Source organism: Ambystoma mexicanum, chromosome 11 (genome assembly GCF_040938575.1).
Source record: "Ambystoma mexicanum isolate Mex_15411 chromosome 11, UKY_AmexF1_1, whole genome shotgun sequence".
In the NCBI taxonomy this organism is placed as follows: Eukaryota; Metazoa; Chordata; class Amphibia; order Caudata; family Ambystomatidae; genus Ambystoma; species Ambystoma mexicanum.
Genome location: NC_090934.1, coordinates 195535787 through 195549905, shown reverse-complemented (window position 1 = coordinate 195549905; position 14119 = coordinate 195535787).

The following is a 14119-nucleotide window of genomic DNA, read 5'->3' as shown; positions in this document are numbered from 1 at the left end:
ACTTGGGATGAGTTCAGGCTCACTTTAGCAAGGATCTAGGAGTAACTAGCAGGTTAAACGAATTTGTGGCAAAGGAAAGCAAGGAAGCTGCTGTTTTCACACGTGGCTGGATTTTTTACCAAATCGCGAATCGCGGCAAAATTCGCGAATGCGTGAATCACGATTACGGCATAAGTATAAGGAGTAACAAGTCGGTTCTAAGCTTGTTGAAAAGCTGAGATTCTAAGCTTTCAGAGGAAAGTTAAACCAAGTTCCTAACCCAAACGGTTCCAGAGATACGGACGATTAAATAAAGGTAGTTTTTCGGATTTGAAATTTTAAAAGTTCAAAGCGACAGGTTACAGCTTGCAGCTAGAAAATGACAGGTGACAGTTCTACTTAGGTTAAATAGATGAATTATACTATATGAAACTAAGGGATAGGTTCTGAGTTTTGCTGAGTACTCACAAGAGATTTTGGACAGGAAGGCGACTTTGTCACGGATTCGGTCACTGCGCACAGCACTTCACAGCGATCTGGTCTCCGGTTCCGAGTACAGCTCTGCTTTCTAGGTCACCAGCACTGCTCCTGGATCTTGGGTTCTGCTGGTCTGGTCTAGCACCGGTCTGCACGGCTCCTAGTCCCGCTTTCTTCAGACACAGCAATGTTCTAGGCAGGGAATTCAAACAGCTCGCCCGGCTGTTGATAGTCTGCAAATGATTTTTGGGCCTGCTGACAAATACTTTTGCTTGCAGTGGACCTTCTTGGTTTAAAGTTCTGTAGTCTCTGTTTAGCTTGGAAGTCTAAGTGTAGGATCTCTGGATGTGAAGTCGTCGGTCAGCATGCTCCGCAGCAAATGGAATTGAATGTCCTCTCTAGCTTCCAGTGGCTCTTTTTATGTCTTTTGAAAGTGGGTGTGCGTGCAGCATCACTAGCCAGCCCCTCTTTCAACTGCCCATTGGTCAAGCTTTCCGCACTGCTTTGATTGGGGGAAGGAAATGTGTGTCATGGTGATGCTGTAGGTTTTATGGGTCAGAGGATCCTCCCCTGGTCAGTTTGCCCACAAATCTATATTTGACCTAAAGACATATTTCATAGATACACAGTGGTTTGAAATTACATGCACCCATCACGTATCACATGAGGTATACTCTGTTCAAACTCTGATGTTTCTAAGAGCTTGCATTCAGAAACGGCAACATTTTGCGTTTTTTAAGTGGTTTTGCAATATTGGTTTTTCATTAAAAATTATACACATATACACGGCCTGTCCATACATACTCCAGTAAATTCCCATGTCTCTAGCTTAAACACAGAGTCTGTAGTATACATAAATATCAGGGTTTTGCCCCAGAACATCACACAAATTCCCAACACGTCTTAAAACGTGCACAGAAAAATCACAAGAATTATGGTATCATTTAAATAATTTTGACAAGTCCGCACCATGAGTTATACATCTTTCTTAAAATCATATTCTGGCCAACAGGGGTGTGTCTTCCCAGGTCACATGGTGGAGAAACCAGTTTATCCAGTTTCTGCCAAGCTCAGAGACCCTGCCCCTCCCAGCTTCTGCCAAGAGGAAGCTATTTTACGATTACCCCAATAAACCATCTGCCTGGGCCCTGGAAGGCCCATTGTTCAAGAGGAAGCCATTTATGACCTCCCCCCAATAAACCCTCTGCCTGGGTCCTTTGTTTAGTCTCTAGCAGTCCCTTAGTAATTCAATCAGAGAGGGGTAACCTCCCCTCAGAATGCAGCCAGGCCTGAGAACTGCTGTGGATCCAGTTTCACTCCAATTGGGGGGAAGTTGCCAGGCAGAATCCAGTTCCTTAAGCCAGGCCCCAGCGGATGTCACTTTTAGTTACCCAGTTTTCTGCATTCAAATAAAACTAACAATTTTTACACATGCAGCTAGAATGCTGATTCTAAGTTCAAAACTATGACATTTTAACAGTGACAAACTTTGTGGCAGTCACAAGTCTGTCCCTCAGTTTATTTACACATTTCGATTTTTGGTAATTTTAAATCCAGTTTCAGTTTAAGCCGCTGCAGACCTGCATAGCTCAGCCAGTCTTGTTATAAACCTTCAAGTCACTTCAGAATATAACTTTACATTGTATCCACCTTTTAGTAAGTCTTTCTTTGGCCTGCTTTGGGTTCATTTATTCAGTTTTACACAAATGTCTGGTGTTGTTTTAAAACGCCGGCTTTCTGATAGTGGTGAGTACTGGTAATGCAACCATTTTTGGGATTTAAGAAAATGAATTCCCCACAGTTCAGCATTGCCATTCCCTATGGTTTCAGGCTACTGTGTGGGTAGCCCAATGGTGGTTTTAGGCAGTGCCCTCCTGTGCTCACAACATAGGCAAAAACGGGTGGCAGCCTATTCTTCATGCATTTCCCTGTGCATTTTCTGGGAAGCTCTGGCCATCATGATGTTTTCAATGCCAGTAATGCACAGTTTTTTTTGGTAGGGGTCGGATGCATGGGTAAAAACATCCCACAAGCCCCCCTCTTGCGATGGCTATTCTGTTTCACTGATGGAACTCGCAAGATCTGGGATGTTCTCCTCATCTTCTTCCAATAGATGGCACAGTTCAGCATCTTTTTCTCCATCCGGTCGGATCGATCGGTTCTCCTCGCCGGTCCTGATGGGAAGATTGGGCAGTAGCCCGGGCCCCTCGGGTCTTTGCTCCCGGTCTCCGGATCGTCCTCCCTGGCCAGTCTCAAGGTTTTCTTTCTCCTAGGATGACAAAGGAAGAGAGGCAATACCTATTCATAGACATGCACATTTCTTTTTGCATTCAAAACGAAAACACCCACATTAAGAAACTCAGAATTTGATAGGCGATATGTAGGATATATTAAGTTAGAACTGAATTAATCTGAGACAGTACCCTCTGGGATTCCAGAGGATTCCTCCAGTTGTTGCAGAGGGTGCCTGGGATGGCAACACTTCAACTGGTTAATGTGGACCCACTTGTCTTCCCCCTCTGCCAAAGGACCTTTAGGGATGTGGATCTTGTAGGCCACAGGGGAGATCTTGTCTATAATCTCATAGGGTCCCTTCCATGTAGGCAAACATTTTCGCTGCTTTGCCTGGTTTCTTTGGAAGTTGTATAAATAGACCCGGTCCCCCACCTGATATTCCTTCCTGGAAGTTTTCAGGTCATAGTGGGTCTTCATACTCTCGGCTGATCTTTCTAGATTCCGCTGAGCATAGGCAAAAGCATGTTGAAGGTGTTTCCTTAAATTCTCCACATACTCATGAGTTGTGGAGGCATTTATCAACGTTTGCTCTTGGGTCCTGTAGAGCAAATGCTGAGGAAGCACCATCTTGCATCCAGTCATCAACTCAAATGGTGACATTTTGGTTGCAGATGAAGGGGTAGATCTGATGGCCATTAGGACCAGAGGTAATCGGATATCCCAACTTGGCCCAGAATCTGCCACAAACTTCTTTAATATGCTCACAGTGGTTCAGTTATATCGCTCTACGGCCCTACAGGCCAGCTGCAGAAGAAGCTGGCCTGTAAGCAATATGTAGCTTTCTTTTGACCCCCAGTATCTCCCACATCTTTGTCATTACTTCACTGGTGAAGTGGCTACCTCTGTCTGACTCAATCCTTTGAGGTAGACCAAAACGGGAAAAGATGTGGTTAATCATCAGGGCAGCTGCTGTTTCTGCCTTGCAGTTTGGGGCTTGGAGACATTCCACCCACTTGGTAAACAAGCATGTAACGGTCAACATGTACTTGTTTCCTCTAGACGAGCGAATCACAGGGCCTACAAAGTCAATTTGCAAATCTGACCATGGCAGTGTATTCCCCTCTTTTGGAGAGGTGCCCGGTGTGTGAGGGATGTTGGCTGAAATTGTGCACACACTAGACACCCCTTCAAGTATTGGTCGAGGTCCTGCCCCATGTGTGGCCAGTATGCAACCTCTCTTAAGATTTCCAGTGATGTGTGAAAACCCCTATGACCGGCGGTGGCTGCATCATGGGCGTGACTTAACATCAGGCTTCGGAATGAGGTAGGAATCACCCACTGATCATGGCCAGCTTGGGATTTCCTTACCAGCAAACCATCTTGGATCCGGAACATTTTTGGACATTTCATCAACACTCTTAGGTCCTCTTTCCCAATGTAATTGGTATCCGTCAGGGGAAAGTTCTCAGGGTCCTCAAGGTGTTGGTAAAACTTACCAATAATTGGATCCCCCTTCTGAGCTGTAATCAAATCAGCATCAGGGGTCTCCTTGCTACATTGGGCAGTTGAAAGATCATTGTGAGCATTTGTCTGGGACCTAGTGATAGCAGTGACCTGGATTTCCCCCAACAGGGACTCTATTTCTATTAGATCCCCTTGGATGGCCCCGGTTTTGGCCAGCTGATCAGCTAAGTCATTTCCAGTTTTGTCTGGTCCCTCTACTTTGGAATGACCCTTGATCTTTTTCCAGTAGATGGTCATCCCATTCGATGTGACCAGATCATCAATGTTTTGGATCAACTTCCCATGCTTCAAGGGTTTGTTGTTAGCACATAACATGCCTCTGGTTTTCCAATTAACCAGGTGCTTCACGAACCCGTTCCGTACATAATCAGAATCTGTGATTATGACCAGTTCGTGGAGTTGATGCTGGACAGCAGTGAGGATGGCCTAATGCACAGCCATCAATTCTGCCACCTGACTACTTGGGGGACCAATTTTGTATCTGGCGGAAGGTTCTGGGAACTCCTTCACTCATGCATTCCCTACGCCAGCCACCAGTTCTTTCTCCCCGTCGTTGTCAACATGGTAAGAGCATCCATCCACATAGACAGTGGGCATTCCCTCACACTTGTCCTCTTCAAAGACTTTGTGTGGGGAATTAAGGTATGCCTCCGTGTTGTCCTTGATTTTTAGACTTTCGTCCTCGAGACAGTTTTCTCTGGCACAATCATGCAAGTCAGCCAGACCTTGCGCGAGGGGACTCTTCTTGTTTTGGCCATATCTGACCTCCACAGGAAAGCCTTGCATTGACAGAATCCAGGAAGTAATTCGGGAATTACTCACATTTCCGGCCCAGATTCTATCACTTTGGAGATATTGCAGAGGCTGGTGTGGAGTCTCCACTATGATGTGTTCCCCCTGGATAAACGGGCGGTAATTCTTCAATGCCCACACCGTTGCCAGGAGTGCCTTCTCACAATCGTTGAATTTTTCCTCCACAGAGGATAAAGTTTTGCTCGCATAGGAGATTACTTTATTGACCTTGTCATGCTTTTGGTATAATACTGCCGTCAAGCACATATTAGAGAACCCCGTCTCCAGGAAGAGCTCCTTGTTTCTTACAGGGTAAGCTAGGCAAGGCGCTTGTGAGAGGCTTCTTTTGAGTTGTTTTACCGCCTCGGCTTGTTCTGGACCCCATTCCCACTTGACCCCCCCTTCACGAGATGAATCAGGGGTCTGGTGATCTCTGCGTAGCCCTCAATGAGCTTTCTGCTGCAATTAGTCAGTCCAAGGAGGCTCCTTAGTTCCCGCAGAGTTGTGGGGTCTTTCAGTTTCTGAAGTGCTTCCACTTTCTTTTCCTGGGGACAGAGACCCTGAGGGGTAATCTCATGCCCCAAGAAATTAACACGGGTTCTACACCACTGTGCTTTCTGAAAGGAAAGTTTTGCTCCGGCGGCCCTCAACTGGGTCAGAACATAACGGATCTCCGCTATGTGTTCCTCCACAGATGAACTTTTGATGAGGACATCATCTACATAAGCCAGGTTACCCCTTGCACCCAGGTCGGGCATGGCCTTGTGTAGGAAAATGTTAAATTCATTTCCGGAGTTGAGGTATCCGAAGGGAGTCCGGGTCCATGTGTACTGCTGGCCCCCAAAGGTAAAAGCCAGCTTGTATTGGTCCTCCCTACTGACAGGCACAGTCCAGTATCCATTGGTCAGGTCTGTTGCAGTGAATACCTGTGACCCCTGGATCTGGGCCAGCCCTTGGTCAATGTAGGGCAGAGGCCATCGGGAAGTATGGACCCGTTTGTTGAGCTCTCTGAGGTCGGCGCAGAGTCTCCACTGGCCGTTTGGCTTCAATATTCCCAGCACCGGATTATTGAAAGTGCTGTGGACTGGACGGATTATTCCCCGGGACTCAAGGTTCTTAATTATTTCAGTAAGGGACTCCATGGATGCGAGAGGCAAGCGATATTGCTTCACAAACACTGGAGTCATTCCAGGGTCCGTGGGGATTGTTGTTGTGTGGATGTCGGTGCGACCACAGTCATATGAGTCTACCGCAAAGAGATCTTGGAAATCCAAGAAAACTTGTTTCAACTTTTGCTTCTGTTCCAGAGTCACACAGGCATCAGCTAGGTTGACTCTCTCTTCCACCATCTGCCTGAAGCCTGGAAAGACTTCTGGTTTGGCTATCTCAGCGGCCTCCTCCAGCTGGGTGGAGAAGTCCCTGGTCAGAGTGCTGATTTGGACTTGAGGCCTCAGGTGGGAAAGGCAACCCTCATGGACCTGGAAAATCACCTCATCCCTCCTGAAGTCACAAGTCACATCTTCCTTACCATAGGGGCAGGAAGTGTACACCAGAAAGTTCCCCCCATGCCGGGTAAAAATCCTGTCTGGTGTTGTATTGTCATCACTGTCACTGTCAAAACAGTCCTTGGGGATTGGTCCTAACAGTTCATTTCCTAAATCAATGGAAAAATGTCGGTCATCAACCGCCATTCCAATAATGGTGCCTGCAGCTAGAGTAATACTCTTTAAGACGCTGTTATCCACCTCTATTAGAATGGTGTCATGTTCTATGTTGACTAATGGTGTTGGGTTTATCCCTAACCCTTGCTGTTGGAGAGAAGCATTTAGATGTATGTAAGCATCAGGGTTTTTCAAATGTTGTCCTCTTTTAACTTTCACTTCCAGGGAGAATTGTCAGGTCCTTTCTGGGATAGTGACTTCCTCTTTAATCTGAATTTTAACTGCATAAGGTAGCAATTAAGCTGACCTAAATGCTTTTTCTGGATCATCAAAGCCCATGGGATTATCCGCTAATCGGGACCAAGCTTTGAAGTTTATTAGGTCCAAACTAATGGCAAAGCGATTGAGAATGTCACTGCCTAAGTAAAAGGAGGCAGTGACGTCTCGCACGACCCAACAATTATGGACTATGCTCTTGTTGCCAATGGAGATTTTGAGCATACACCTGCTTGGCAGGAGCTGTTTGGAATTAGGTGCTTCCAGGTCCATTTCCCATTTGTCTATCAGTTTGAATGTGGGAATGGCTGGATCTTTTGGGACTTGGCGGAACATGGCTTCGCTGATGAAGCTCTTACCGTTGTTCACGCACACTCGAGCGAGAACAATGTCCTTCCCATCATTTAACTGAACAGGGATGAACAACTGCTCTCCAATTTGCTGAATATCAGCCAGGCTCTGAGCTGATTTCACATCTTTCTGGACTATAGGAGTGGGAGTTTTTGATTGTGGATTAGTAAAGAATTTCAGGGTGTTTCCTTCCAGTGTGGAATACCACTTTAAACTGGAAGGAAGGTTGATTTTCAGAAATAGAGAGGACCCCCCATCACCAGTCTGTTGTCCTACTGCTATTACTGTCACGTCTGGAATTTGGTTGTTCTGGAAGTGAAATTGTACTTGGTCAGATTTTTGTTCAACCATGTGTCAGGTGCCGTTTAAACTAACATGGTTGACACTCTGTTTTAATTTTATCGGTCGGCTAGTCTGGGTCCAGAGGACCTTGTTTACACAATCTATTAGGGGTGACAACCTTCTCAGGAGGTCATTCCCTAGTAAACAAGGGGTGCCCTCTGGAGTCACTACTATGACTGGGTGTCTCACCTTGTGTCGCCCAATTTTAATGTCCAAGTCTGCAGTCCCCTCAACGGGAATTTCCTTCCCGTCAAAGTTCTGCAGTTGTCCAGGAAGAGAGGTGAGAGGAATTCGGCAATTCTCCCCCCCTTCCTGCATTTAGTTCCTCAAAGGCCCTTTTGGACAGAAGGGTAGCTTGGGATCCAGTGTCCACCAGTGCCAAAATTGTACCCTGCTCCTGTACTTGTACCGGGGCATAGTATCTTCCCTCCTTCTCCTCAAGGGGGCACAGATAATGCACATTTTTGGACAACTGGTGGGCTAACTTTCTGGTTTTGGACATTGCTAGCGAAGAGATTTGGGCAGAATTCTGTGGGGAGCCTTGGGAATCTGAAAGAAAAAGTTGGCAACTGGAGATCAGAGCCATTGTGGGTTCCCCTGGTTCCGGTTCTGGGCCGCCCCCCTTCTTGGAGGCAGTCACCAGGATGGGTTTGAACCAGGGGATTTCGGTATTGTGGGTTCTGGGAAGAGATGATGGGCGGCGGTAGCTCAGTCTCCATATCTCCCCAGTCTGAATTGACATCCCTTGGACCCATTTTACTTTGGGAGGAGTTCCCCCATCTCTGAAGGAGAAGATCCTTTTCCCAGGATCTTCTGAGGATCCCTCTCCCTCAAATTGGAAGACCTGTACCTCCTCCACAAAGTGGGTCTGTTTGGGTCCTTTGTTTCTCCTACCCCCCCTCTGCTCCTTGGGAGGCAGGCTTTCAGGGGTAGGAGATTTTGTTTCCGGTTCCTGGTTTTCCAGGGGCTGTTTACAAGTTGGGAAGGAAGCTTCCTCCAAGGCTTTACACCCCCCTTCCGCTTGTGCCTCCTCCCTGGGAACCGGTGGGTTATCGGGGTGCTGCCCCCGTCATTGTTCTGGAGCACCAGGTCCCGAGTTTGGGGCATTCTGTGGTGGCATGCTCATCTGAGGGTTCTGTTGAGCCCTCACTATGTGACCCAGATCTTGTGCCATATTTTGGACCTGGCGCTCAAGTTGTGAAACCTGCTCAGGCTGATACTGGGCTCTATTTTCTCCCCTGGGCTGATCCCGGGAAGGGTAGCTATCCCTTCTCTGTTAGTACCCCTGGTTGGGAAGATTTTGGTACCCCTCCACCCTTGGCCTCCCCTCTCCCGGATTAGGTTGTCTGGGCTCAGGGAATTGGGGTAAGAAGGATGGATGATTTTGGGGCTGGAAATTGGGCGGATACCTGGGGAAAAAGTTCTGCCCAGGATTTGGAGAATTTCTGCCCTCCTGGGGGAAGTTAGGAGGGAAGTTCCCCGGGTCAAGTGCTTGGCTGGATCCCCCCTCTTGGGCTGGAGGAGTCCACACATAACCCAGGATTGGTCGGTTTCCCTTGTAGCGGGGACTTACATAGTCAGGGGAGCGGGGGACCCCATTTGTGGGACTACCTCCTCGACTCCCTGTCTGTGACTGGCCCGAGGGATTTCTGGGCTTAGGATTATTAGGTGCAGGTAGGTTTTTAGGCCCCCCCATCTCCAAGTCTAAAACGGGGGCAACCTTTACCTCTGCCACCTTGGCAGCAGCAGGGGTGCTGTTGGTTTTGGGGTTTTTGGGCGCATTATTTTTATTTTCTATGGGCTTCTGCACCTCATAGATCTGGGTAGCCTGTTCAATGACCCAGTCTAAAGATCTTTTCTCGTGAAAATCTCTCACAAGCTGGGTCATGATGTATTTGGGCAAGGCATGGAAAAATGTATTGACAAATTCTCTGCTGTCTGTGCGCACCCTTCTGGTGGTCTGCGCAAAGGCACGTTTCAGTTCTTGCACAAATTCTTGTGGGGCCTGATCCTCCCCACATTGCAAATTGTAGGCTGCCTTGCGAGCCTCTTGGGGATTTCTGAACAGAACAGAAAAATGTTTTAATATGGCCGCCCTATAGGTGGACCACCTTCAATGATTTTGGTCCTCCAGCCCCGCAAAGAAACTGGAGTACTCTGGGGAGAATGTCCACTTTACATATTGGATACAGCTTTGGCTGTCCTTCAAATGAAAAGTCTCTATCATTTGCTCATAGAGCTCCAAGTGTTCCCAAACAGAGTACTTGGCGTTCTTATGATAAGGCGTGATGACACTCCTGATTGCCTTAATCTGTTTCAATGGGTCCTTAAGCAAGGCCCTTTTTGCCTTATTGGCCTTTTTGGTTCGGGTAACCCTGGTCCATTCATCCTCTGACTCAGAGGCACTGCTCCCAGAGGTTCCTGTCTGATCTTCCAGGTTTTCCCGGATTCTACGAGCCTGGGAATGGCTGACAGAATGTGGGGACCTGGTCTCCTGTGTCCTGCGCCGTTCAGAGGAGTCTTCAGATTCCTCCTTGCTGCCAGGATTTGATGGATACCCCCCCCACTGACCTAACTGAGAAGAAGTTTTCAGGATGCCCTTAATGGGCCTATTCTCCTGGGGTTCCCCAGTAAATTGCACTGTGCTTGGGTGCCCATACCCAGATGCCCGCCCATCCATTCCTAGGAGGTACTGGCCTATAAGCCCCATGCTTCTGGCTGGATAGTAATCTGCCATCCCTGTGGCCCGGTGCTCATGTGCGCCAGGGGACAGGGGGGTGGCAGAGGCCAGGGACTGAGAGAGATAAAGGCCTCTGGTACTAGGGCTCCTGAGGTTATGCTCAGGAGTTTCCCTTTCCCAGCGAATCTGGACTCTATCCGCCCCTGCTCCCTGTTGCAATGCAAGAGCCTGCGCCTTAAGGCCTTACTAGACTCTATCAGTCTCTCCTGCATCGCTACCTGTTGTTGGAGCCTATCATTGTGCTGGCAGAGAGCCTCATTCTCTCTCTGTGTTTCCTGATTGGTCCTGGAGCACTGGGCCAGTCTTTGCTGCAGGAGGGTTACCTCCTGAGTCCCATCCCTACTGGCCTGCTCCTGTCTTGCCAGAGCCTCCTCCACCCTCCTGGTGTGCTCTAGCAAGTCCTGGTGTTCTTTTTGGAGGTCACCCAGTCCCTGGTGGGCCAGGTGATTTTCTTCCATTTTTCTTTTTAAGTGGCAGACTTCCTGGCCTAAGGTGTCCCTTTCCTGACTAAGAGTCTGCATCTGTACCGTCAGGTCACCCCTTTGCCTTTGGAAGGCACCAGCTTTCTGGCACTCCTGATCAAACTCTGCCTGGGTATCCAGGACTTTCAGGATCAGTTTATTGCTCTCCTCTTTCTCTCTGTCTAGTTGGATTTGCAAGGTGGCTACCTGCTCTGTGCATGCCCTGTTGAAATTGATCTGTTGCTCCAGCTTTTTCTGGCTCTGCAGTAGGGAGTCCAAACTGTCTTGGCGTTCCTTCTGCAAAACCAGAATTCAGGTATCCTGGTCAGCCTTTTCCTGTTGCAGTATATCCATGTCCTCTTTTATTTTAATGATATACTGCCTACTATCATTTTCTGACTCCTGGCTCCTCTGCAGCCTCTGCTCAGAAGAGTCCAGATCAGATTGGGCCTTCTGTAATGCCAGCAGTTGCCTACTCGCCAGATCTTGGCCTTCAGCACATTTGTCCTGCATGGCTCCCATATGTAAATATAAATATGCCGCTACCCTGGCAATCTTGTTGTGCTCATCCGTGGCCTTAGGGGACATATATAGTTCACTCAGGGCCACATGTAAGGGACCCTGGTCTCTCCATATATCTGACACTGTTTCAGTGATCTGGGGTGCGATTGCCTGCAACCAGACCGTCTGGTCCTGATGAGTCCACTCACCTCTCACAAATAGCTTATGTAAGAAGTGCTCTCTGGCTATTTTCATATCTACCAAGGTCGTCATTCTGGAATTTGAGTTCCTTCCTGACTTACAGAAGTTTGTATTTTATTTTTGCAAAACAGACCTTTTCCTTAGAGCGTTCCTTTGAGGAGTGCTTTACAGCGTAACACAGAGTGGTGATCCGACCGGATATGTGTATCTGGTCAGCTGGCACACTGTATTAATCTGCACAAGCTCATTGACCACAGTAATTGTGTTGTGCCCTTTGGTCGCTCATTGACCACAGTAATTGTGTTGTGCCCTTTGGTCGCTCATAGACTATAGCAATTGTGTTGCCCATGGCCATATATTCACCACACTGCCATCTGTACGAGCCCTATGATTACTGCAACTTAACACTATGTGCCTGACCTCATTCTCTAGATAACAACATAGCAGACTTAGCAGTTACTCTGCCTGCACTACACCATAACTAAAACTCTAGCCACCTATCCAGATACAGGACGCTTACACATTACACAATGCTCCTTATACTATCCTATCTAGTATACCTGGCCTCCTCACTTGCCTCACCCGCCCCATGGGAACATCTCACTATGTCGCCTCTTATAGCAACTACAATACAACAATCCACTACACAATATAACATAGCTGACAGAAACCTAAGATTACGAGCAAGACTACCCAGAATCTTTGATCCGCTCATCAAATACGAAACTAACACCACTCGAGAACCTACTCGCAAACCATTCACCCATAACCACGTTAAGCACAATAACTACCAAACTAACAAAGAAACATTTGCCACTCCCAATGCTGCAAAAAATACTACTACACATCTTAACCGCACACCTAAACTCAAAGGAGCCTTAATAAACGCTAGATCCTTAGTCGCCCACGCCATAGAAATATCTGAAGTTATCCTGACAGAAGACTACGATTTCCTAGCCATTACAGAAACTTGGCTGCATGAGGCATCAGGCCCAGCACTATCCCTAGCTGTGCCCAATAATTATACTATCCTCAGATCGGATAGGTGCGGAGCTCGAGGTGGAGGACTAGCCATCATCGTCAAAACTAAACTCCAGATGAGACTCACCCCCTCACCAACCATTGATTCTTGTGAGATAATGTCCACCAAGACACCTACAGCTAACTCACAAACCCTTAACCTTCACTTGATATACAGACCTCCAGGTCCAATCAAGAATTTCATAGAAGACTTAACTACCATCCTATCAGAAAACCTTAAAGATACTACTCAATCAATATTACTAGGCGACCTCAATATTGGCTTTAATGATATCAACGACTTACAAGCCACAGCAGCCTCCAACACCCTAACAGAACTGGGTTACACACAAAGAGTGCTTGAGCCCACCCATATCAAAGGGAGAACCCTTGATTGGATTGCTGACCACAACTGCATTATAGCCACTCTCACCATCTCACCCCAAATCTGGTCAGATCACCATCTAATCTCATTCTCCTTGGACACTGCCACCCCCAAACTGCAACAACCGTGTGCACCTCCTGCACTTACCAGAAACAAAAAAAACATGACACTAGACAAACTACTCCCCGGCATCATGCCCACTTAGGACGCTCTACCTGACAACCTTAACCCTAACAGCCTAGTGGAAGAATTTAACAATATCATGAACAAAACTCTTGACAATATCGCACCACTCAAGCTCAGAAACAGCAAGCCAAAGAACCACCTGAACAACTGGTTCACCCCTCTCTTAAAAAATCTGAGATTAGAAAAAAGGAAATGGGAAAATACATGGAAAATTAACCCCAGCCCAGAAAATAAACTGAAATTAGCTAAAATCTCTTCTCATTACAAAAAAGAAATCATCTTAGCTAAACAAGAGACCTACAATAACAGAATCACACAAGCCAAATCAAGTACTAAAGAACTGTTCACCATACTCAGAGAACTGGAAAACCCAATAACACCTCAAGACAACTGTCTTAAAGATAAAAAGTGGTGCTCCGAAATCCAGCAAGCCCTCTCTAACAAAGTCCGAAACCTCCAAAAGAAAATAGAACTAAAACGTGAGACCCTAGCACCCAATATATTACCGCCTATCAAGACACTTCCTAACTCCAAACCCACTACGCAATTCCACTTCTCCAAAGTCTCCATACTAGAAGTAGAGAAAGTAATACTCGGTCTAAAACCGTCCAACTGCAAAGGAGACTTATGTCCAGCACAACTCATCAAAGATGCCGCACGAGATCTAGCACCATTTATCACCAAGTTAATTAATGCCTCCTTTACCACAGGCATTATCCCCAGTAACTTAAAAGAGTCCTGGGTGCTCCCACTCTTAAAAAAGGCTACTCTAGACCCCACTATACCCACTAACTATAGACCTATTACTACGGTACCGTTCCTTCTGAAGATACTGGACAAGGTGGCATATATACAAATCCAGAGCTTCCTGGAACAAAACCAACTACTAGGCTCCCGACAATCTGGCTTCCGCCCTCTTCACGGTACAGAAACTGCATTGATTGACCTGAAAGCCCAAATAGACAAAGTAAGAGATTCTGGAAAACCA